The sequence below is a fragment of the Ornithodoros turicata genome, chromosome 4 (assembly GCF_037126465.1).
Source record: "Ornithodoros turicata isolate Travis chromosome 4, ASM3712646v1, whole genome shotgun sequence".
Classification (NCBI taxonomy): Eukaryota; Metazoa; Arthropoda; class Arachnida; order Ixodida; family Argasidae; genus Ornithodoros; species Ornithodoros turicata.
Window position 1 is genome coordinate 27,932,601 of NC_088204.1, and position 22,140 is coordinate 27,954,740.

Sequence of the window (22,140 nt, forward strand, 5' to 3'; positions counted from 1 at the left end):
CAGTACATGTATTCATGCATATGGTGGCACAGTGTTGCTGTGCATTGTATTTCATTAGATGCCAATTTCATATTTCAGTAACCTTCATATCTGCTGCTGTACGTTCATACCTCGGGATGTCTTACAAACAGTGAATATCATGGCTTAGCATACCGTGTGCTCTAAAGACTAGAACACATGAAAAACAGACACGAACAGACGGGAGCGTTTACTGTTCAGGATATTTAATATGACAAAGTACACTTATGCAGCGTGTAGCTAGCGACAGAAACGCAACGACACTGGGGCCCAGCCTACACTGCCAGCTTCTTCATTACAAAGGCTACTTACGCTGGGAACAGCATGACGGACAGAAAAATTCGTGCCAAAAAGAAACAGAACAAGGCTGCAGCGCGCAATGTTGCCGGCAGCAGTGTTGCCGCGTCGGCGGCATTTGCAGAGTCAACGGTAGCGAAGGGCGCACACATCGTCATCGCGAACGTCATTTTCAAATTGACAGACGGCGTTTGCAAATGGCGACGGGGAAGTCGATGCAAGTTCCATGTGTCCAAATGCAGCGGGTTTCAGGTATGTAAAAAGTGTTATTGTGTCTCAAGACTTATCTCACATTGCGCTGTGATCATATTTCGCATTACCGAAACCGCAGCGCACGTTTAATTATTGCACGATTACGTCTTCCTTACTAGGCACAACGGGGGCGCCTCACGGAGCAGATTAGAAGTTCAAATACCGCTGGCGGAGCAAAAATAAACGTACTGTATTCCCAGAAGACGCGTACTTTCGCCTTATTGCACGCGAAAAGGAAAATGATCCTGTGTACTATTTCCAGGCACCGTTACTTGAAGCTGCTGCCGGCTATAAGAAACTGAGCAAGCTCCGTGCGCATATGCCCACTGATGTGACCTGGAGGTAAGTTATCTTGCTGATGTGTTAGATTTACTTCTTTGTCCCACTTCGGTGCTTCAAGATACTGAATGCTAAACCGTTGTGCTGTAAATTTTGTATTCTAGGTGAAAAGATCTAAGAACATGCGTATAGGACATATGATGTGCTTCATATGCGTATGTACTTGTCGATGTGGTGTTACTTGTACGATGTCGTGATTGTTGAACATGTTTTACGTGTTCTTGACGCCTGCCTAATTTGTTCCGTTAAAATCTGTTCCAGCAGAGATGGTCACTTCTGGGCACACCATCCTTCCTGGCCAAGTTGCGTGGAAAGGCATCCAAGACACGCATGGCCTTGGATCACTTGCTGAAAGAAGACCCAGGAGGGGGCATCTCTTTTACATGGCTCCTCGTGACACAGAGTGAGTATTTCAATTTTTATCATCAGTCGGTCTTGCATCACTTTATCGTTTCAATCCTTCACTCTGCAGCAGCACATATAAACTAGAAACTAATATTATTCCGGCTTATTTTATTTAGCCGTTTGTACCGCCGTTCTTTAGTGACTGTACCACATGCTTGTAGTGTTCATAACTTAAATGTCACACCTATGTCTCGAAAGGTAGAACATAAGGAGCTGGTGTCCCTTATAACTTCACATGAAATTAGGGTATTTTGTTGGGCTGGCATGCTGCTTGTCCACCCTTGAATATTAGCATTCCTTTGCGATTGAAATCGCGCCTTTTTACCCGCTTAGAATTTGCTGCAATAAGTGCATAGCATGGCGGATTACGTTCGGTGTCCCTCTCATTTTTTGTCGGAAACAAAGTCGTTGAGTAAAGCTACTGGTCTCTGGCTAGTACATGTAGCTGCCTATCTGAATATATTGAGAGCTGGGTGATTTCACGCCGGATCAGGCAGGGTGGTCCAGTCGAACTCTTCAATTGTTTTCTTTCAAACATATTTTAAAGCCTTGTCTCTAGGAGGCATGTTGGCGCTGAAAGAAGTTAAAAATAATTGGTGGTTATTTTTTAATGCAATATCATTCAGATGTGGGCATTTCGACCATTGCGCTTCCTACGCAGTTTGATGCCGCGTATCTTCATAACTTTTTGACATATTCAGCTGAATTTGTTTTCCACGTATTGTCTGGGGTGGGTAGCACTGCATACGAAGTTCTGAAGATCCTAAGGTTTGCCTTTGAGGAGATAAAAAATCGCAAAGTCGCCTCATTTGTAAAATATGGTACGCTTTGGCAGTGATGGACAGTAGTTAGCTACATGTAGTTAAACTACTACTTAAACTACCTGAATGTAGTTAAAAAGTAATTATCAACTACTTGCACAAATGTAGTCGCAAATGAGGCAACTTTGCGATTTTTTATCTCCTCAAAGGCAAACATTAGGATCCTCAGAACATAGGATGCAATGCTACCCACCCGAGACACTACGTGAAAAGAAAATTCAGCTGAATATGTCAAATAGTTAGAAGATACGTGGTGTCAAACTGCGTAGGAAGTGCAATGGTCGAAATGCCTACATCTGAATGATGATCACACTGAAAAATAACCACCAATTATTTTCAACTACTTTCAGCGCCAATATGCCTCCTAAGGACAAGGCTTTAATATATGTTTGAAAGAAAAAAAATTGGGAGGTCGACCGGACCACCCTGCCTGATCCTGCGTGAAATCACCCAGCTTCTGTTTCTCCCTAGCAGTAAGAAAGTGTGGTAGCATCTGTAAGGCTGGTGCACCGCGATGCTGTGCTCTGCTCTCCATAGTATTTATTCACCCAGAATGCTAGAAGCATTACAGAGTTGCTTCTTTGTTATGACTATACTCTAAAAACTGAGTAGTAAAGAAAGTCCACTTTGATTACGAAATGTTATACTGGTGCGACGTAATTACAGTATGCTGTTTTAAAATGATTAGTGGGTAAAATGGATGCGAGGCAAACGGGGAGGTTGTTCCAATCATGATTTGTGCGCGGAACAAAAAAATCAGTGTTAGATTCAACATGGAAATTGTGTGCTTTCTCTGCCTTTTTTTTCGGTGATGAGTAGTACAGGTGCGGGACATGCATGTGTCAGTATGAAGGACATTAGGGTGCAGCAAATTTATGTGGTACATATTTTATATAAAAAACACAGGCGTGCAATTCTCTGGTGCACGGTGAGATTAGTGCAGTGATTTGCCGTAAACTAACCTTCTCATTCCTGCATACATCCCCCGTGGCACTAGTCATCAAAATTAAAAATATATACTTGCTTCACTGACAGCGTTGCTGATTCTTTCATTTAACACATATCTTGTGATTGGAACTACCTGTTGAATTGCTTGGCATGTATTTCCTGGAATAATCTCAGTGACATTTGTGATTATATGAGTGAAGCATGGCTATTTTGTAAACAAACACACTCTTCTTTACAACAATTTTAGACCACATCTATAACGACAAACACTCTAACATCATTGCGTCTTCACACAGTCACTCCACACAAAATCATCAATGTCTAACAAGATTTAAATCAAATATGAGTGATTTAAGGTCTTTATGACCAGTATAAGACCTTAAGATATTTCTTCGCTTGTATTGGAAAGTACTCAGCCACCACCATAAAGGTGTCTGTACTAGTGCCACCATACTGAATGTGTAATGTGTGTGCACGTGGAGCTGCATTCCAATGGTAGCAATGTCGTACTACATGTCCTGCATTTTCTTTCTTACAGGAGTATACTGTGTATCAGCCCTGCAGGGGCAGCAAGCTGAAGAACAGAGCCACAACCTACGAAGAAGTTCTGGGGATTGTTTCGAAAGCAGCAGAAGTGTAAGAAAACGTTTTACTTGGTAAACAGATACACTTAATGTACTTTGCAACTCTAAGATGTTGTTTTGATCGCTGCAGATTCAACAGACTTCACAGATTTTTCCACCCTTTCTCTGTATGTACAATAAATGCTTAATCCTGTACTCTATGACTTGTGTCACACATTACTGCATGACACTCCACACTTCAACCAAAAGCCGACTCTTTCAGGTGACCGTGAAAATTACGGGAAAGAGACGGCAACATAGCTGCCATTAAAATCCCTGTAAATTTTACGGCTGCATTTTTTGTAAGACACCGTAATTTTCACGGGAAAAAACCCACATTCTGGTTACATCAAAATTACCGTAAATTTAACGGCAGTACTTCTCCAGAAGTGGCCGTAATTTTCACGGGAAAAGTCCGGCAACATAGCTGCCATTAAAATATACGTAAATTTTACGGTAGTTTTTTTACAGTGTGGTCTACTTAACAAAGAGATCATTTATCTTAACAACCGGATCTACGCCTCCCAGCAGCCTCCTTGACCTGGTTTCACGTGCGTTTCCTTCACTTTCCTCATTCTTCCCGTCTTCGCCTTCGGAGATGAGTAATACAGTCAGTTGTTAGTCCCTGTGTGTACGTGTTTCGTCTGTTTCTCCAGTTCTCACACTGTTTTTTTTTTTTTCATTCGTGATGTACCAGCTTGCACACACTATTGCCTTAACTCAGTTACTCTTATCCAATTTGGGCTCTAAGCTTCATTGTCTCCTCTTGAATTCTTCTTCGTGTGCTAGTTAACTTGTCGCCACGAAATGCCGGGCCCTCCTCTTGTCCTTCACCATCAGGCAAGCCTTCATTTCACCATACACATCCGTGGTGGTGGGAATATTTCCCCCGTCACGGTCTCACAGACAGCGACTGTACCGCATTTTCCACTCCGAAGCCTGAAGACAGCCGAGGCTGCTACAGGTGGTCGCGTATCCCCTCCTGGACACCATCAGCATACTCTTCCACCAGGAACTTAAGGCCGCCACCCAAGTTTCCGAGTATGTCTTGCAGAAGATACGTCAGAGCCTTCCCTGAGAACAAGACCATTTCACAATTCTCAGACCAAACTATTACTGTGCGGGGTGTCTCTCCCCTACCCAGCGACGTAGAAAAGGTCCTGAATCTAGGTCCTAAGTTTTGTGCACCCCCAACTCTCGACAAGAGGAAAATGTTGGCCATGGTGCACTACACTGCATCCAAGGCTGATATCCAGAAAGCCGACTGATGCATCTTGGAGGGCGTCGACGATCTGCCAAAGAGCACGAGAAGTAAGTAGCGCTTCAACATGAAATCCACCGTTTCGTCCCTTCGTGATGCAGGACTGAAACTCATTCAATCTGACACGGAAGGTGGTTTTGTTATCGTTCCGTAGGGGTTGTACAACCAGAAGGCCTGACAAGCTGTTGATGACAATTTCCACAAGGTGATCTCCTCTCCACAACTCCTGAGGAAGGAAGCCGTGACTATCTACATGGAAGCCAACGTAGAAAGACTTGCCATCCCCAGGCGAAAATCTGGACTGGTCCCAGAATGGTTCCAGTTGAATCTGGACTGGTTCCAGTTGGACGTTTGATGGTCCTGGAGTGGTTCCAGTTGAATGTGGATGGTCCCAGCTGGATTCCCAAGTGGGGTGGCTGGTTCCACATTGGTGACATCAATGGTACCACTCTGGTCTCAGATGGTTCCAGAAGTTCCAGCTGGAGCCTCACAGGTACCATTTTGTTCCCAGAATGGTCACTTGAGACTCCAAGTTGGGCAGCTTCCCAGCTTCCCCCTTTGAGATTTCATCTTGTCCACACTTGCCATATATCCTTCTGGTTTTGTTTGATCTATTACTCTGATCACTTTTAGCACATGCATGATCTCTTTTTATTGCTGTTTATCCAGTTACACGCGTCTGCGATCAAATATATGCTGTATCCCTGTAACTCCAATTCGTGCAGATATTCTCATCTGAAGGTGAGTATCATCACAAGGTATTAAGTACTAGAGAAATATCAAAAAATACATCTCAACAACAAAAATCAAGCTAAATAATTAGAAGAAAGAAAACGAAAAAGATTGCAGAGGCTTATGCAATGTGAAGACGCCACGGCTGCTACAAATTCAAACTTCAAACGGCGAGAGTGGAGGAGGAGAGGAGAGGAGAGGAGAGGGAGAGAGCGAGAGTGGCGGGGTGGCAGGTGCAGTGTTGCCACACCTACAGATTTATCATGAGATCTACCTACTTTTTGAAAAATCTACAGATCTACAGAGATTTCTGAAAATTTCATGATTTTTTTTTCTCCAACGAATGAGTCAGTCAACCCAGTGTTCGCATCAGTGCACAAAACGACAACGATGAAAAACGTCAGCAGAACGCGGGAAGGAGTGTTTCACTGACTATTTTTAGAATATTTTCCACAGTTAATTTGATTACAACGAAGCAAAGAAACAGCCTCTCAACGACCACCATAACTGTCCTCCTGCACACTAAACGCATGCTGTTGGGTCAAACTGCTTCGCTGTCGCCAAGGATTTGACCCGTCGATCACGAAACTGGCGGGGCTCGCCGAAGGAGAAGGACGTCTACTGCGTCTGAATTATTGGCGAGCCTCAACGCTAAATCAGTTTTCTTGAGTGTTTGTGTGCGCGTTACCAGTTTGCCTCACAGACTTGACTGGCGTTGAAGTGAAACAACAACGTTTATAATTCACGTCACGCATGGACGCTTTTATTATGTCTGTGGAGATAACATATCGACCTTTACTGTTTTTGTGGTCCATTGCGATCCTCGCTCACCATTGTGATGGTGAGACGAGCGAGCGAATTGTCCCTACTACACGCGATGCGTTATTCTTGCATTGGAGCGCCACAGCTCTTGTGGATACACATGTCAAAGTATTAAAATCTACGTGCAGTGTCATCGTTTTGGATTGTAGCAGACTTGAACATGCGACATCGCAAACCAAAAGTTCCTACGTGTAATGCCAGTGCACCGCAACAAAAAATTCCGGCTGTGGTCTTCAGCAGTGGAACGAAATAACAAATAAGCCCTTGATCTTCCGCTAATTTAGAGACGCAGGCAGACATTCCGGATTTGAAGGCAAAACGTTCAAGAAACTGAGTTTTGAGTGGCTACAGATTTTTAGCTCTATCTACAGATTTTTCGGGCTCGGATCTACAGATAAATTTGTTGATGTTTGTGTGGCAACACTGGGCAGGTGGCAGTTGGAACTTGGACGTGTCGTAGGAAGTTCGTTTTGTCCTCAGTTGCCGTCGCAAGGATAGTATATCTCCTGTGCAGTATTTGCGTGTGTTTTAGTGCGCTTTCTAAGACAATGCGATGACAATGGTTCCTATCCATCACATTGTCGATTTCCCGGAAGAGTTTTGACGCTAAGAAGACGTAAACGGCGTAGGGGCAAGAACGCACTGTGAAACGCCAATCGGACTGCACGTCGCGAATGTTTGCAGGTATGAGTGATGACCGTGATGTTTTGATGCCTATTAATTAGATGTTTCATTTTAGAAACTTAGGAGGAACTTGAAGGGAAACAGGATAAGAAGATTCCGAACGTATGGTGAAGAGGAAGGGGGTGTACGTCACGACGTGCATGGAAAACAGGAGTGTCCTGTGTCATCTTCTCCAAGAAAATACAAGATGTGAGGTGGACAACGAACGAAAGTTCCCTGTGGTCCGTGAGTGCATCGCACAGTCAGGCATATGCCTTGTCTAGACACAGTGAGTGATCAGAACTATACTACATAGTATGTACATGTAGAGATGTATTGATTATTTCTTTCTGCTCAGTGTATGCTTTTACCAGAATAAACGGTATTTACTTGAGCAATATGTGCATTTCTACGCATTATTTTCGGTCATGCATTCAGTGGTCCCAGCTGCTAAGTGGTCGGATCTCGGACCACTTAGCAGAGGGGACCACTGGATCAATTTCACTGGTTCCACTTCAAGTGGGACCATCGTGAAACTGGTTCCACTTTCAACTGGTCCCAGTCACTAAGTGGTCCCACACTCAAAGTGGGACCTGTCCAATAAACCACTTTGAAGTGGTCCCACTCCAGATTTTTGCCTGGGATCAGGAAGGCAACCGTGCCTAGATGCCTATATAGTCTACGAATTGTCCTTGCAGTGAGGGTTCCACTTTCCAAGCAATCATTGTTGAGAGACAGGCTTGGCAGTGCCAGCTCTCCGCAACTCCCCATAGAGTCCATAATATAGACCAGAATTTTCACTTTTCTGCGCGCGCTGCCATTTTCCAATCGGAGGTGGCGCCACCATGCGGGCGCAAATGCGGGGACTGCGGAAAAAAGGTTATTCCTCGGCTTTTCGCGGCGTTCATTGCCCCTCTGTTTCTGAGTGCGTCTTCCTGCGAAGAAGCTTGTCTCATGTTACCTACCTCATGTCCATGGAAATGGGAAGTGCAACGCAGCATGTTTCTGTTGGTAAGTATCAGTTTTGTTACAAACTACAACTACTTTCGAAGCGTGTCAAGACGGGTCAACTGTGGGAGTTCATGGCCAGAAGGAAGACGCAGATCCTTTTTCCGTACTCCTGTTCTAACATTGGACATTCGCCGGTGCTGATCAAGAAGCCCGAAAGAAACAGCTGTATTTATTTACGAATTTGAACAAGCAAAGCGATCGTACGTGGTCGCGGGCCGGCGAAAACAAGTTTTAGCGTCACACCAACCACCATTTGCGATTTCGTACTATTTCGTAGCATGCTAGTGTGACATGCCAGTGAATGTTGCAAATTTCTTTTAGGAAGCTGGACACTGCCGCTCCCATCATCAGTCCCAAGTGAGGAATGGAAGGATGATATGAAACTGTGGCCCCCTCTGCAGGAAAATCACATAACCTACCACCTGCTAAAGACAAAAGCATGTGATCTCGAAGACGTGCAAGCCTTGAAAAGCTTGGAGTCCTACAACTACCTTGTGAGTGGGAAGGTTGGCACATTGCTTATACACCAGCTCTCTGACAGTGTATGCTACATAAAGGGTAGCGTGACACCTAGGGTAAAGGGTAGCGTGACACAGTCCCAGAACAGTAAGCCATATGAGGCGTGGGCCTGCATTGGGTCACACTGTAGGATTCATACAGGATCATGCACCTGCAAGGTTGGGCAAACCAAAGTATGCAGCCACATAGGTAAGGGGAGCATTTCATAGACAGTAAGTTCAGGAATACAGTGGCTTGCTAATTGCAACACCACCGGCAATGGTAATACTAGGCTTGTAGCATATTGCAGTGATACTCAGCTGCTGTTATGAATGCCACTAAATGGATTTTATTTACATCTATTTTTCTGCCACTACAACACCGAGATTTATGCTCAACATATATGTATCACATGCATGACCCTTCTTTGTTGACAGTGCATCGTTGGTTACCCTTGAAAGCGTTCCATCATTTTAACAGCCACGGATGCTAGTTGCTATTACCGAAGTGGCTGAAAAATCTCTGTTGCAGGCTCATGTCAGAAATCTATACATTTAATAATTGTGCCACCATACTGGAGCTCTACATACATATATGCAACTTTCATAAAGCCTTAGTGAAATAGTGCTCAGTGTGTTGTTGATATTACTGTGGACTGGACATTTACTAAAAACAGTCCAAATGTCACGAACAGTCATATTTATTACGTAAAATACACACCGGCACACACAACATTTAAAACACTTTAAAATAATGTTTCTTATGATGGAATCTGAAAAAAATATGTTTTAAATGTTGCGTGGGTCGGTGTGTATTTTACGTAAAAAATAGGACTGGACATTTCTACTGTACACATGCCCAAGGGTGTTTGTCAATTAAACAATGGGTGGGTTGGTAATTTGTGGTAATTTTTTTCTGCAAGAGCCCTCCTTTGGAAGGTTGAATTTGCCACTCGCAAGGGCCTCACTGGCAAAGCGTGCACAGACTCAAGTGCAACATGGAATCGTGGAACGAGACGGAATTTGGTGCCAGGCCGTATCGAGAATATGAATTTCAAACTGGAAAAGGAGACTGGGAAGCCCATACTAACATCCGACAGGATAGCTTTCAGGAAATTTAAGACCCATGCAGAATTTCTTCACCATATGACATCTTCTGTGATATCGCCGTTGCTAAGTACAGGTGGTACCCTGCTCACTGCAGCTGTGAATGCAGATGTAAGTGATGTTTCCGATCGTGTGCCTGTGGTGAAGAGGTTTCCTGCTCAACCAGCATCTAATCCAGAACATAGCCTGCACCAGGATGACCAAGATCTCTCCTGCGTGTCCTGCAGAGATTTTTTTGCGAAATGGGTACATGTGTAACGGAAGAAGATGAGGACTGGCCGAGAAGCACGGCTCGTGTGTTGGTTCTTCGTCTCGCGAACCTGAGCTCAGGCTGGTCGTTTAACTGTGAATTAAAGGGTTTTCTACTTGTTACAAGTTGGTGGCAGCGGTGAAATTAGATGTCTACGCCGGCTGCCCACAACGTCTCCCTTGCTCCCGGGATCGTCCTTTCAGCACCGTATGATGGTACCAGCGATTTCACGGATTGGGTTAGGCAAATTCGACACATGCGCCACAGCAATGGTTGGACTGACGCCAAACGTACAGCGTATCTACCAACTTGTCTTCGTGGCAGGGCTTTCCGTGCCTTCACTCATCTCCCGACCGACGACGCACGGGACTACACTGCCCTGAGGACTTTACTCGCTGCCAAATGCATGTCACCGGCTACTCGGGATTTACCTTCCGTCCTAGAGCATATCTTCCTGGTGAGCCTTACGATGTGTACGCCTATGATCTCTTGGATCTCTTCGCTAAAGCATATCCTGATGTGCCCAAGGAAGCTGGCGACGCGATGACACGGGACCAGTTTGTCATCAGACTCCCGTCCCCCCTACGAGAAAAAGTACTCCTGTCGAAGCCTCAGACGCATGCTCTGGCGCTCGCTGTTCGAGTTTCTTCCCTCTGCACCGCCACAACCACTGCGGTATCAGTCACACAGCCGCCACGCAGCACGTTGGCGTAGAGCCCTGCACGGGCCCCCGACCCGACCCGGGCCGGGCTTGTTATTGGCTGTGTCCTCCGGCCCGGGCCGAGCCCGGGCCGACAAAATGCGCCAGCACCGCGGGCCGGGCCGGGCCCGGGCCGTTAAAATACGCCACCACCGCGGGCCGGGCCGGGCCGACAAATATGTTCCAGAGAGTCAGGCCCGGCCGGGCCACGCAGCTAATTCCACACAATGGAGATGCATTAGTTCATATCATCATGCGCTTGCGTCATTCCTGTGCATATTTTGCAAATACAAGCAAAGGATACTGCATTATGCATATGATTCGATCCTCTAGAACATTCTCCAAGCCACTTTACATTGCTCCTTACTCCTCACATATTTCACAATCACTTTGGCAAAGCTTGGTGAGAGGGGTAGGGACTGGGAGAAGCAGTTTGTCGACAGCATGCTCTACCTCCGCAAAATCTTGACAGTGTAACGATAACGCCCATGCCCACGTGCGTTCTGGATTTAATTTGGTCTCGTGCGGTTACGGTGTTAAACCACCATCACTTGTATGTTTGTCTTCTCTCCTTATAAATTTACTTATAAATTTGTTTGATAATCGCCAGAAACGCGTACGTCGCGGCTGGAAATACTAGGCCGGGATCTACTCGCCGGGTCACCGGGCCGGGCCGGGCCAGGCTCTATTTGCTTGGACGCCGGACCGGACCGGGCTCTAGTCACTGGGTCACCGGGCCGGGCCGGGCCAGGCCATTTTTCGATGCGACTGGGCCGGGTCGGGCCCGGAAAAGTCGGCCCGTGCAGGACTCTACGCTGGCGTCACGCCCTATAACCACGCTTGACGAACGTGTAGATGACATAGCCAATCAGCTGGATGCACTGGCCAAAAAGGTCGACGACCTCCTCTCGAGGTGCTTCAACTGTGGATCGCCGAGCCACTTTGCTCGTGACTGCCCGAACCGGCGAAACACCCACCGGGCCCCAACGCGGCGGGGAAACTAGATCGTGTTATCCGCACCGGCCCTCGGATAACACTGCACTAAGATACAACACGGGCCACCGCCTTTTCGCCTTCAACACCATCACTGTGCCCGCAGCAGCATGAACATGCCCTTCCTGTTTTGCAAGCCCTCGTCCAACGCACGCCGGTAACGATGCTTGTTGACACTGGCTCTGCCGTCTCTATTCTGGGCCACTCTCCCTGCAGGTCGACGTGCGGCCTTGTCGTCCGGCGCCCCTCATGTGCGCGCCCTTAACGGCGCTGCCCTCGACGTACGCGGTGCGTGCACAGTAGAGATCACTGTGGCCGACATCTCAGCAGAACATTTGGTGCTCGTCGTCGCAGGCATCGCTCTGGCTCACGATTGTATCCTCGGCATTGACTTCTTGACCCTACACCGATTTCGGCATATACTGGGCAGCATTGGCAGCTGCAGCGGCAATATTGGCAGCTCAGATTCAGATTGGCTTCAGTTTCAGTTAGTGTAGCAAAAGCGTTTTCATCACATTACAGAAAAACTTTAAAAGCAGTAGAAGAATTCCATGCATACTCATTTCTGCTCGCAGAATAGTTACTCCCACCAACCATATAACACTGAACTTGACCACAAGATTCTCACCTATCATAAGCAGACACAGCTGTACATACAGACTGAGCCAGAACCACCTGGAAATGTTCTTCAGATGTATCTGCCAGAGGTCAGGATGGAATATAATAATCATTCTACACTGCAATTCCAGCATGCCTACAGGGCACTGCTAATATATGCAGATGTCCAGGGTCCCAAAACTGTAGATGTGGCACCAGACCTTCACACAATTCAGATGGCACACCATCAGGGAACACAAGACATGCACAGCAAAACACTGAAGATTGCAGCGAAAGGCATCCTGATCATCAAGGGCTTCATGAGATGGCCTCTTTCATTGACCATGACTATTCAAAATAGTATTTCCAAACTGACAGACTTCAGTGACGAAATATTTAAGTAGATTGGGGGAAAGCTGGTTACCTCTGCAACAAGACAAACAACTTGTGTTGAATGTATCGATACAATGATTGAAAACAGTGAAAACAGCGTATATCTTTTTACCAAAGACACCGACAATTTAGCATACCTATCCGTTTGTAAAAGACCTACCTCGTTCTGATCAGTGTCCCCTATGGCTGTCAGTGCGTACTGCATTGAAGACATTTCAGATCTTTACCGAAAGACAATACTTTGCAAGTGCACAAAGACACTTTGCTGGAAACGCAGAGCATGTGATTTCCTTAGCCAAGGTTCTACTGCAGGACTATTTGACATTGCTGCTCAGAGAACGATCACGACTCGAGAAAGTTCAACGTCCTTACGTCCACCACGTCCTCACAAAACAGATTATGTTTCAGAACTAATAATCAGTGATGTACAGTTATACAGCCAACCCAGTCAACACATTTCGTACGTAGATCATCCCGTTTTCATCGCTGCCGCCGCATCGGGGTGAGATGATCCAGAGGCGGAGAGTTTTCATTTTCCCGGAGGGGGCAAGAGCGCACCGCGAAGTAAGTACTCTGGCGGGGGGGGGGGGGGGGGGTACTTTTTCGACTGCTTCGTTTCATTGATCCGGTTGCTTTGGGCGAAATTCAGGCTATCTGTTGTGTCATCCTCTGTGTTTCTTCACCTCACCTTCTACTGTGATCATGAGTATGGTGGGCGGATACATGTTTTACAAATTGCAACATGAAATTTTGGGGTTGGTGCCTCTTCGTTCTTTTGACCCGGGCGCGCCGAGCCCCAAAGGTTGGTGTCAGCCTCTTAGCGGGACTTCCCGGGGGAGGCGGCGCCCCCCCCTAGTTCATGTTCCGGGGGGGGGGGGGCAAGGGCCCCCGCGCCCCCCCGCAGTCGGCGCCTATGAGATGATCCATGGATCATTCCTGAGATCTACAATTGTGACCATAAAGAATCCCCTTGCAGTCGTCCGCTTGCGGCCAGCATGCGAAGATGAAGCGGCCGAATACGCAAATGCGGATACTTAAAATAGGTATCTGCCAACTAAAACTTTGTCAATTACAGTCACAGTTAACAGATTGTTGTTTTGAGAATTTTAATTCCAGTCAGGCCGCATCACTATGCTTTCCCGCACGCAAAAGAAATACGGATCTAACGCTGCATTAGTGTGGCTGCTGTTTCTCATGCAAAGCCGAGAGCCAGCGCGCGTCTTTTGTTTTCCGTTTTGTGCTGTGTATATTGTGTGTGACTTTGAACGATCGGTACGACTCTGGACCGGTATGCCAAATAACGGCAAGTGATGATGATGATGATTCAGGTTTTTATGGCGCACGGACAACTAAGGTCATAGTGCGCCAAAGCTTAAATAACGGCAAGTAATGTTACACTTTATTGTGTGAGAGTTCATCTGATACGGGATGTAGCTATTGACTACATGCGAATAATCGAACACCATGTGGAAGGCGCCTCGGACAATCCAAAGGCAGCTTAACGCTCGCGCTAATGAGAGTCTGCAGGCAATTGCTTGTAGGAATACGTGCCAATTATTACATGTCGCGGGAGGCAGTTCGAGGGCTATCCCTGTGGATGCCCTCGCAACTGATAGCTCAGCCTGTTGGACACATGAAGCGTTGCGTAGCTGTGAGCCAGTTGTGTTCGATAGCGAAACTTGCACCCACTCAACAGATATTGAAATTCAGTGCTCACTTCTCGGTGATAGAAATAATGAAAGCGTTGAGAGTGGACTATCAGAACCCCAAAACGAATTCGGATTTTCTTGCGTTGAAAGCTCTAGTGATCATCACAGCAGCGTACACTCAGAAGACGCCACGCCGTTCGTCGATCAGCTTCGTAGGTGGAGCATGGAGTCGTCAGTGTCACACGAGGCGTCTCTTCTCAAGCTGCTACGCTCTCATTCGTGTTTTGCTGACCTGCCGGCATGCGCGAGAACACTGTTGGGGACTCCGAGAAGTACCAAGAAGATTTCACCAATGGGATCAGGCAAATACTGCAACTTTGGAATAGCCAGCGGCGTGAAGCATTACTTAAGGAACGAAACTGCCCTTCCAGAGGTGATCACCTTGAATGTGAATATTGATGGACTGCCACTCACGAAAAGTACCCGCGATCAATTTTGGCCCATTCTATGCAAAGTCGCGAATTCCCGTGGTTTGCCTCCGTTTCCTGTTGGGGTATTTTATGGAAAAAGCAAGCCCGAAGATGTGAATCAGTTTCTGCAGCTATTCGTCTCCGAATTTAATGACCTGTATTGCAATGGCATAGGAATCGGCAACAGGATTCTACCAGTTAGGTTAGGAGCCATAGTGTGTGATGCTCCCGCGAAGTCGTATATCTTGTGTGTGAAAGGACATACAGGATATTACAGCTGCACGAAGTGTACAGTGGAAGGCAACTTCAAAAATGGGAGAGTGTGCTTTCCAGGAACGATTGCGGAACTGAGAACTGATGAGAGCTTCAGAAGAAAAAGAGACTGTGATTACCATACGGGCACCACCGTTCTTGAAGAGCTTCCCATTGATGTGGTAAAGCAAGTGCCACTAGATTACATGCACTTGGTGTGCCTAGGAGTGACACGAAACTTGCTTAATTTGTGGTTCAAAGGAAAGAAGCCTTATAGGGTGAGCAGCAGAGGAAAAGACGAAATATCGCTCGCAAACTTCGCGCTTGAGCCTTATGTTCCATCCGATTTCAGCAGGAAGCCACGAAGCCTCTCAGATCTCGATCGCTGGAAAGCAACGGAGTTTCATCTCCTTCTGTTGTACACTGGACCCCTTGTCCTCGCTGGGAGGTTGCCAGACAAGTTGTACCAGAACTTTATGGTACTTCATGTTGCCATCAGAATTCTTGCCAGCCCACGTCATCATACCCATCTTGCAGACTATGCGGAGAAACTACTCCAGCACTTTGTTACACTGTTTATAACACTGTGTGGTGAAGACTGTGTCTCGCACAATATCCACGGTTTACTTCACCTTGCAGACGATGCTCGCTGTCATGGCACTCTCGACGTATGGAGTGCTTATCCCTTTGAGAACTACATGCAAACCTTGAAAAAGCAGCTGAGAAAACCTTCCAAGCAACTCGAGCAACTCTGCAGAAGGTTGGAGGAACAAAGATCAACCCCATCATCTAGTGGTCCACAAGGAAGCGTTATGTCTTCGTGTGAGCACAGAAGAGGGCCTTTCCCTCCAGAATGCCGAGGGCCACAATACAAGAAGGCTGTTACCCTAGATAAATGTGTACTGCGGATAGGAAAGCGCGACAGCTGCTGTGTACTTGAAGATGGAAGCATTATCCAAATTGAAAACTTCGGGGGAGCCTCAAGTCACTAGAAGAAAATTTCTCAATGTCGGTGACTTTTACACACACCCATGCAGGTCGTCGATGGTTGGTGTTTACTTCCCAGTGCTTGCTTCCCAGTTATCAAGAATTCAGTGTTGGAAATTCGACTCTGTTAAAGCAAAGTGCGCGATGCTTCCATTTCAAGCACAAAATGTGATTTTTCCACTCCTCCACATTACGGAGCAGTAGTCACCACGGTGTGGTGCATACCTTGTGTTTCTTCCTTCTTGAGAGGCCTTACTACACATTTATATGTAACTTGATAGTGTTTTTTGTTGCCCTGGGTATGTGTGTTAGCGGCCTTGAGCTCACCATCGAAGACTTCACACACCTTTGTGCTACCTTCCCATATCAAATGTGAACCTCCCAGTCCTATCTGTGCTTGCAGCCACTGTTAGCATTCACTTTGAATTGTCCAACCAAATTCCTTCGTAGTGTTAAAGGAGACTGGTTGCCAAAAGGAAAGACAAACAAATAAAAAAAAGCAAGTTCATGTTCTAAGACTTACACTTGTCATCTGCCAGTTGTACTCGTGCAAACGCCTCACTAAGAACTTCTGAACGGTGTAGATACACGTTTTGAGTGCGGCAGAATTTGGACAAAAGTTTATAATGCCCCCCCCCCCCCCCTGTTTCTAGGTGATAAAAATTTTGCAATTGTACGGTTTCCGAAAGAGAACAACTCAGTTGCAGTCATCCATCGGAAACGGATTGAAGATGAGCGTTGTTTATTGTGGCCCAGCAAGGTGTCGTCGAGCACGCTAGCCCTCATGATCAAGAAGGGCGTTGAACCGGACAGCACATGGTCAAGAGAAGAATATGTCAACATTAAATGGTTTTGTGAGTGTGGCTTTTTCGCCATATCGTTTCCATTTTGCCTGATTGAGTCAGTTTTTTTTAGTAACCTACGAGTGAGCCCGGAAGATTCTGTCAACGGCGGAAGTCACATCGGACTTGCAAAGTGAGACGGAGCTTGGAAGGGGCAAAAGAGGCAACGCAGAGATGACAGTTCCGACCTCAGTGATGACAGTTCCTATGAAATTCCTCGTCCACCGACACCCCCATACTACTCAGAAGGAAACGACGCCATGGGGCTTCATAATGCGCAGCAACGTGCATACCTTGTAGCGGGTATCGTAACCAATGATTATGTTTATCCGTTATATTATCAATCTTCGATGACGTGTTTAATTTTCTAATAATTGAGGTTGAATGTATTTCGTTTTGTAGATGACGATATGGGACACACGTCTCAAAGAGGCTCGCCCCAAAGCTACGCACTTTTCACGAATGCTCAGGATAATTGCATGTCCACCACGTTCAGCACCTTCCTAAACGTGTTCAATTCTACGATCCAGAGCCAATGACCCTCCCATCTCCTGGCGCGCCAATCTTTTCAAGTACAGAAATGCATGGCCCTCCTCGCTCAGGTGCCACATTCGCACATCGTATCGCCGATGTGTCTCGCTAATATGAGATGTTGTATTCCACAGTTGGGTAGTTCCATTTTAAATCGACGAGGGTGGGAAATTGACAATTTTTAATTTCCATGAAAAAAATATAGGTTGGATAGCATATCGATCAATAACAAATGCAACAATTCCGAGCTCCATCCGATGAACCGTTTCCGATATGGAGAGGGGGAAAGTTGCGGCGGCGAATGTTGCTTCGAATTTTTTCCCAACTTTGGCCTCCTGGCACCGCGCTTCTTGCCTTACCACATCCTTCAAATTTGGCTGATAAAAACTATGGGTTCAAGACAGCATGCAGAAAAAGTCTCGTGACTCCTACTTTAAAGGGGCGCTACGAAAAAATTCCCGAACTTTTGGCAAAAAATGTACGATTTCGAATTTTTATTGTTCATGAGCGGGTGCTCGCATTTCCTTGAATGTAGATTCATTAGAACCGCTAACTCATTCTCTAGCGAATGGTGTAGATATTATTTATATAGCGTCTGTGGTAGAGCGAGCAGACGGCTGTAAGTAGAAGCAACTCGCCAAATTTGCTCATCTTGGACGCCATCTGTGCCAGCCGCTGCAATACTTATTTCGTTAATTTTTGCTACAAAAGGTAGTTCGACATGTCATCTATTGGCTGCAACAAAAACATGTTGCATTATTTTTTTGGTAAGGACTCGACGATTTTTTTTTTCGAAACCATGTTGCGCTGTCGCGGCGGCGGGCGCATCCCTTCTTCCCGCTTGTGGCGGCGGCTGTTTCATGTTCCATTCCCGTTCCCATGGTCCGAACTTGAAGGTCAGAGATAATCTCAGGACGGTAGTCGTCACCTGTTTTGTTCTTCGGTGCCAGTAGTGACCTTCTGTGTGCTATAATCTGTGAGGGCCCTCAGCTGAATTGGCGAAACTCCTGGGAACACTGCCTAGTGGCTGGGCAGCCAGCTGATGAATGAAGGGCATTGTTATTCATGGCTCAGATCTCAGTAACACAAGTCTTCAGCGCTTAGTGTACTTGGATTGTGCTTAGCGTCACTCCGATCCAAAACTGTGCTCTGGTGAAAGAAGGTGTGCGCGACGCTGCCAACTTCAGTACCTGTGGTAGTGACAGCAATGTCGTCCTCATCAAGAATAGTTTGTGCGGATTACCGTAACAAGCACAAACGTGTGATCTACTACCAACGAAATTTTCGTGCGGTGGCTGAGCTCGGGGTGGACATCGTGAAGCAGGTTTTCGCTGAGTACGAAAGGTCCAGAGATATTCAGTCAGGCGACTATATCTGCGGGAATTGTGCCCACTACTTTCACGAATGTTCTGCATCCCTCGACGTTGGCCGCTCAAGTGGATCTAACAGCTCCGAGTTCGTGCCACCGGAGGATGTTGTGCAGGACGTTAATGAGGCTATTGCATCAACGAGCATGAAGATCACGCCGTTGAAGCCCGCAGCGCGTGTGAAATCAGCGCGGTCCTACGCAAAACGGAAACAACAGGAACTGCAACGAGAATTCGCAAAGAAATCCCGGAAAAGCCTTGCTCAAGCGTATGACGTAGAATTGTCCAGCGAGGATGAAGGGGATGACGCCGAAATAAATCATGTAAAAATAAAGCGTTCAAAAATAAATCTCTTAAATATCAAATTTGCAAAATAAACTCTTCAATATAAATCATGAGAATATCCACGCTGTCGAAATAAACTCCGAAAAATAAACTTTGAAGAATAAACGCTTCGAAATAAATCTTTTAACATCCATCGTCCCTGATTGGTGGACAACCGACGGCTCTACGTCCGCCGCGGAAAATAGTACCCTCCTCGCGCTTGGGGCTAGCCAGGACTATAACTGTGAACGAGGATTTCGGTACACCGGAAGTAGGTTGTCTGTCTGTATGTAATCCGTGACAAGTTTTGCCAACTTAGTAGGGGGGCGGGGGGCTGATATCATTCGGAATGACGGATGCCCGGGAGCGTATTATTCGGTGAAGTTCTGTTTTAGCAGTGCAAGTAACGCGCGACATCGGTGTAATATAGTCTAATATAGAGCCGACTATCAGGAGAGTTTGGCCATTATTTGGTATGTTTTCTGATTTTGCGTTTCTCTTTTTCGTGTGCGTGCGCGCTTTCTTGGCCTTTCTTTTACCAGTGCGAATGACCGTCGCCGCGCAATTCGTTCACAGCGCTCAGCTGGCTCAAGGATCAAGAGCATACCTGGGTAAATTACTTCTAAAATGTAATTAAATTACATTACTCCAGTTAGAATTTAATTAAATTACATTACTCATTGCTGCAATTGAAACGTAATAAAATTACATTACAATTACTACGAAAAAGTAATGACATTACAAAGTCATTACTTTACCATTATTGGCATACATGTTCCCGAGTTTGTGGAAGGCACAAGGGACACACAAGTTGACGAAACTTGCCTTACCCGAAATTCGAGGAAAAAAATGTATGCTTACAATGTATCAACAGTTAGCATGTACTCTTCTATTTGTCTCTTCTACATGTCATGCTAGTGTGCAACGTATGACGTATCGTTCCACAATGTAGAGACCAAGGAGACACAATGTACCACGACAACAAGAAGATTGTCAGGAGGATGGGGCCCGCAAACAATGATTCTCCAGGGCTACAAACCGTTGACCTAACAACGTTTGTTTGTGAGTGCCCTGCCTAAGGCAACTGGCTCATAGAAGGGAATTGACGTTCCACGTGCCGATTGAGTGCGTCACCGTTCATAGTGCCGTTGGAATTCTTTTCACTTGCACGTCCCCCAACTCTCTTTCTGCCAAGTGCCAACACAGAACACACACTCGATTCTTTTGTAAAAAGTAATGAGTGATGTCATTAAAATTACAGCCCAAATGTAATCCAATTACATTACAAATTACCAGAAAAAGTAGCATTACTGTAATGAAATTACAGTAATGCTATTACTACCCAGGTATGATCAAGTGTGCGTGTCCTGTATTCATACGCGCATCGTCGTCATCACTTTTAAGCTGGATATTTCGAAATCCTAACTTGTTATGTAATTGATAGCAATACAAACATGAGTAAGAAACATCATAACAGCATGTTTCACCAAAAAGAACATCGTGTCGCCCATACGGCTATCACTACTATGATACGGAGCATTACCTTCCTAAGCCTAACCATGATTTATTTTAACAGCGTTTATTTTGAGGACGTGTATTTTTAAACGGTTTATTTCAGAAAATAGATTTCGAAGGGTGGAATTTTAAGCGTGGATTTTTTAATGTTTTATTTTAAAAGATTTATTTCGGCGTACAGCCGGATGAAGAATGCAGGAGGTGTAAAGAATGGCACGTCAACATGAGGGAAGCTTTCCAGAACAGCACATCAATCCAAGAACGGTGCCGCCTTCTGACATTGCTTCCTAAGTCTCTTTCCGTCAAGGGTGTGACCAGAATTATTCCCGAGGCGACAGAGTACCTGATTAGGAAAGCACGCAAGCTAAGAGAGGACCATTGTGTTTGGTTCCAGCCGGAAGGCTATAGCGAGAGGAATGCCATTAGTGCCGAGCACATCGAACTTGCGCGTCAGTACTATACCAAAGACGAGCTGGGGTGTACCGTTCAAAGTCCTCGGCCTCGTGATGTTATTATGATTCGTGGCGAAAACGGCGAGAAGCACCCAGTGGCGAAGAGATACATGACACGCTCGATACGTGAAGCCTACAGGGTTTTCTGCGGGGATAACCGGAGATTAAGGTGGGGCTCCCCACATTCTACTCCCTGCGGCCACGCTTCGTAAGCTTATCGCCCTACCGGGAAGAGTGCGTCTGTCGATACTGCGCTAACTGCGATTTCTGCGTGTCTGCTATAAACGATGTGTCCGAGAAACATTTCTCACGCGATGAGCTTTGTGCGATGTGCTTGTGCGAGCAGCCCACTAAGAACTGTTTTCTTGGGACCTGCAACTCATGTCCAGGGGGAAGATGCCTGACGTCCGACTCTCTAAAATTAGCGGACGACTTACAAGAAGTAAATGTGTCTCTGTGGCTGTCCGGAATGCTGACAAGGACAACGTGTGACCCAGAAAACTTCATAAGGACCGTTCAAAAATGGATTGGACAGTACGTGACGTATTCGTTTCTCCGAGACACGCAAAGGATGGCTATCAAAGAAGTGAAGTCATCTGTCGCAGAACCCGTTGTTATATGGCATTTTGACTTCGCCGAAAATTGGTCCGTAGTTCTTCCCAACGAGGTCCAGGGTTATTATTGGAAGAAGCAGCAAATATCTATTTTTACATGTGTTGTCACCACAAGAGGGAACACGCTATGTTTCGCAGTCGTAAGTGACGACAGTCGGCAGGACACGGCGTTTGCATTATTAGCGCTGGAACTGATCGACGAGTGGTTTGATGAGCACGGCCCCATATACGCCAAACGAGTGCACGTATCAGATGGAGCTAGTGCTCATTTCAAAAATAAGTTCCAGGCCTATGAGATGAGCCGGAACCCATGCATTCAGAAGTGGATCTTCTCTGCGCCCGGTCACGGGAAGAACGCGTGCGACGGTGTTGGAGGCCTGGTAAAGCACGTAGCAACGACGCATAACC

The 22,140-nt window shown here is 46.2% G+C and overlaps 1 long non-coding RNA gene across 1 annotated transcript; it reads left to right on the forward strand.

Moving 5' to 3' along the window:
• Window positions 1–509: 509 nt before the first annotated feature.
• On the forward strand, window positions 510–3,849 carry LOC135392874 (uncharacterized). Its single transcript, XR_010422274.1, has 5 exons — window positions 510–567; window positions 687–752; window positions 830–1,309; window positions 3,619–3,716; window positions 3,795–3,849. It is a non-coding gene; the product is annotated as an uncharacterized LOC135392874 (long non-coding RNA).
• The last annotated feature ends 18,291 nt before the right edge of the window (window positions 3,850–22,140 follow it).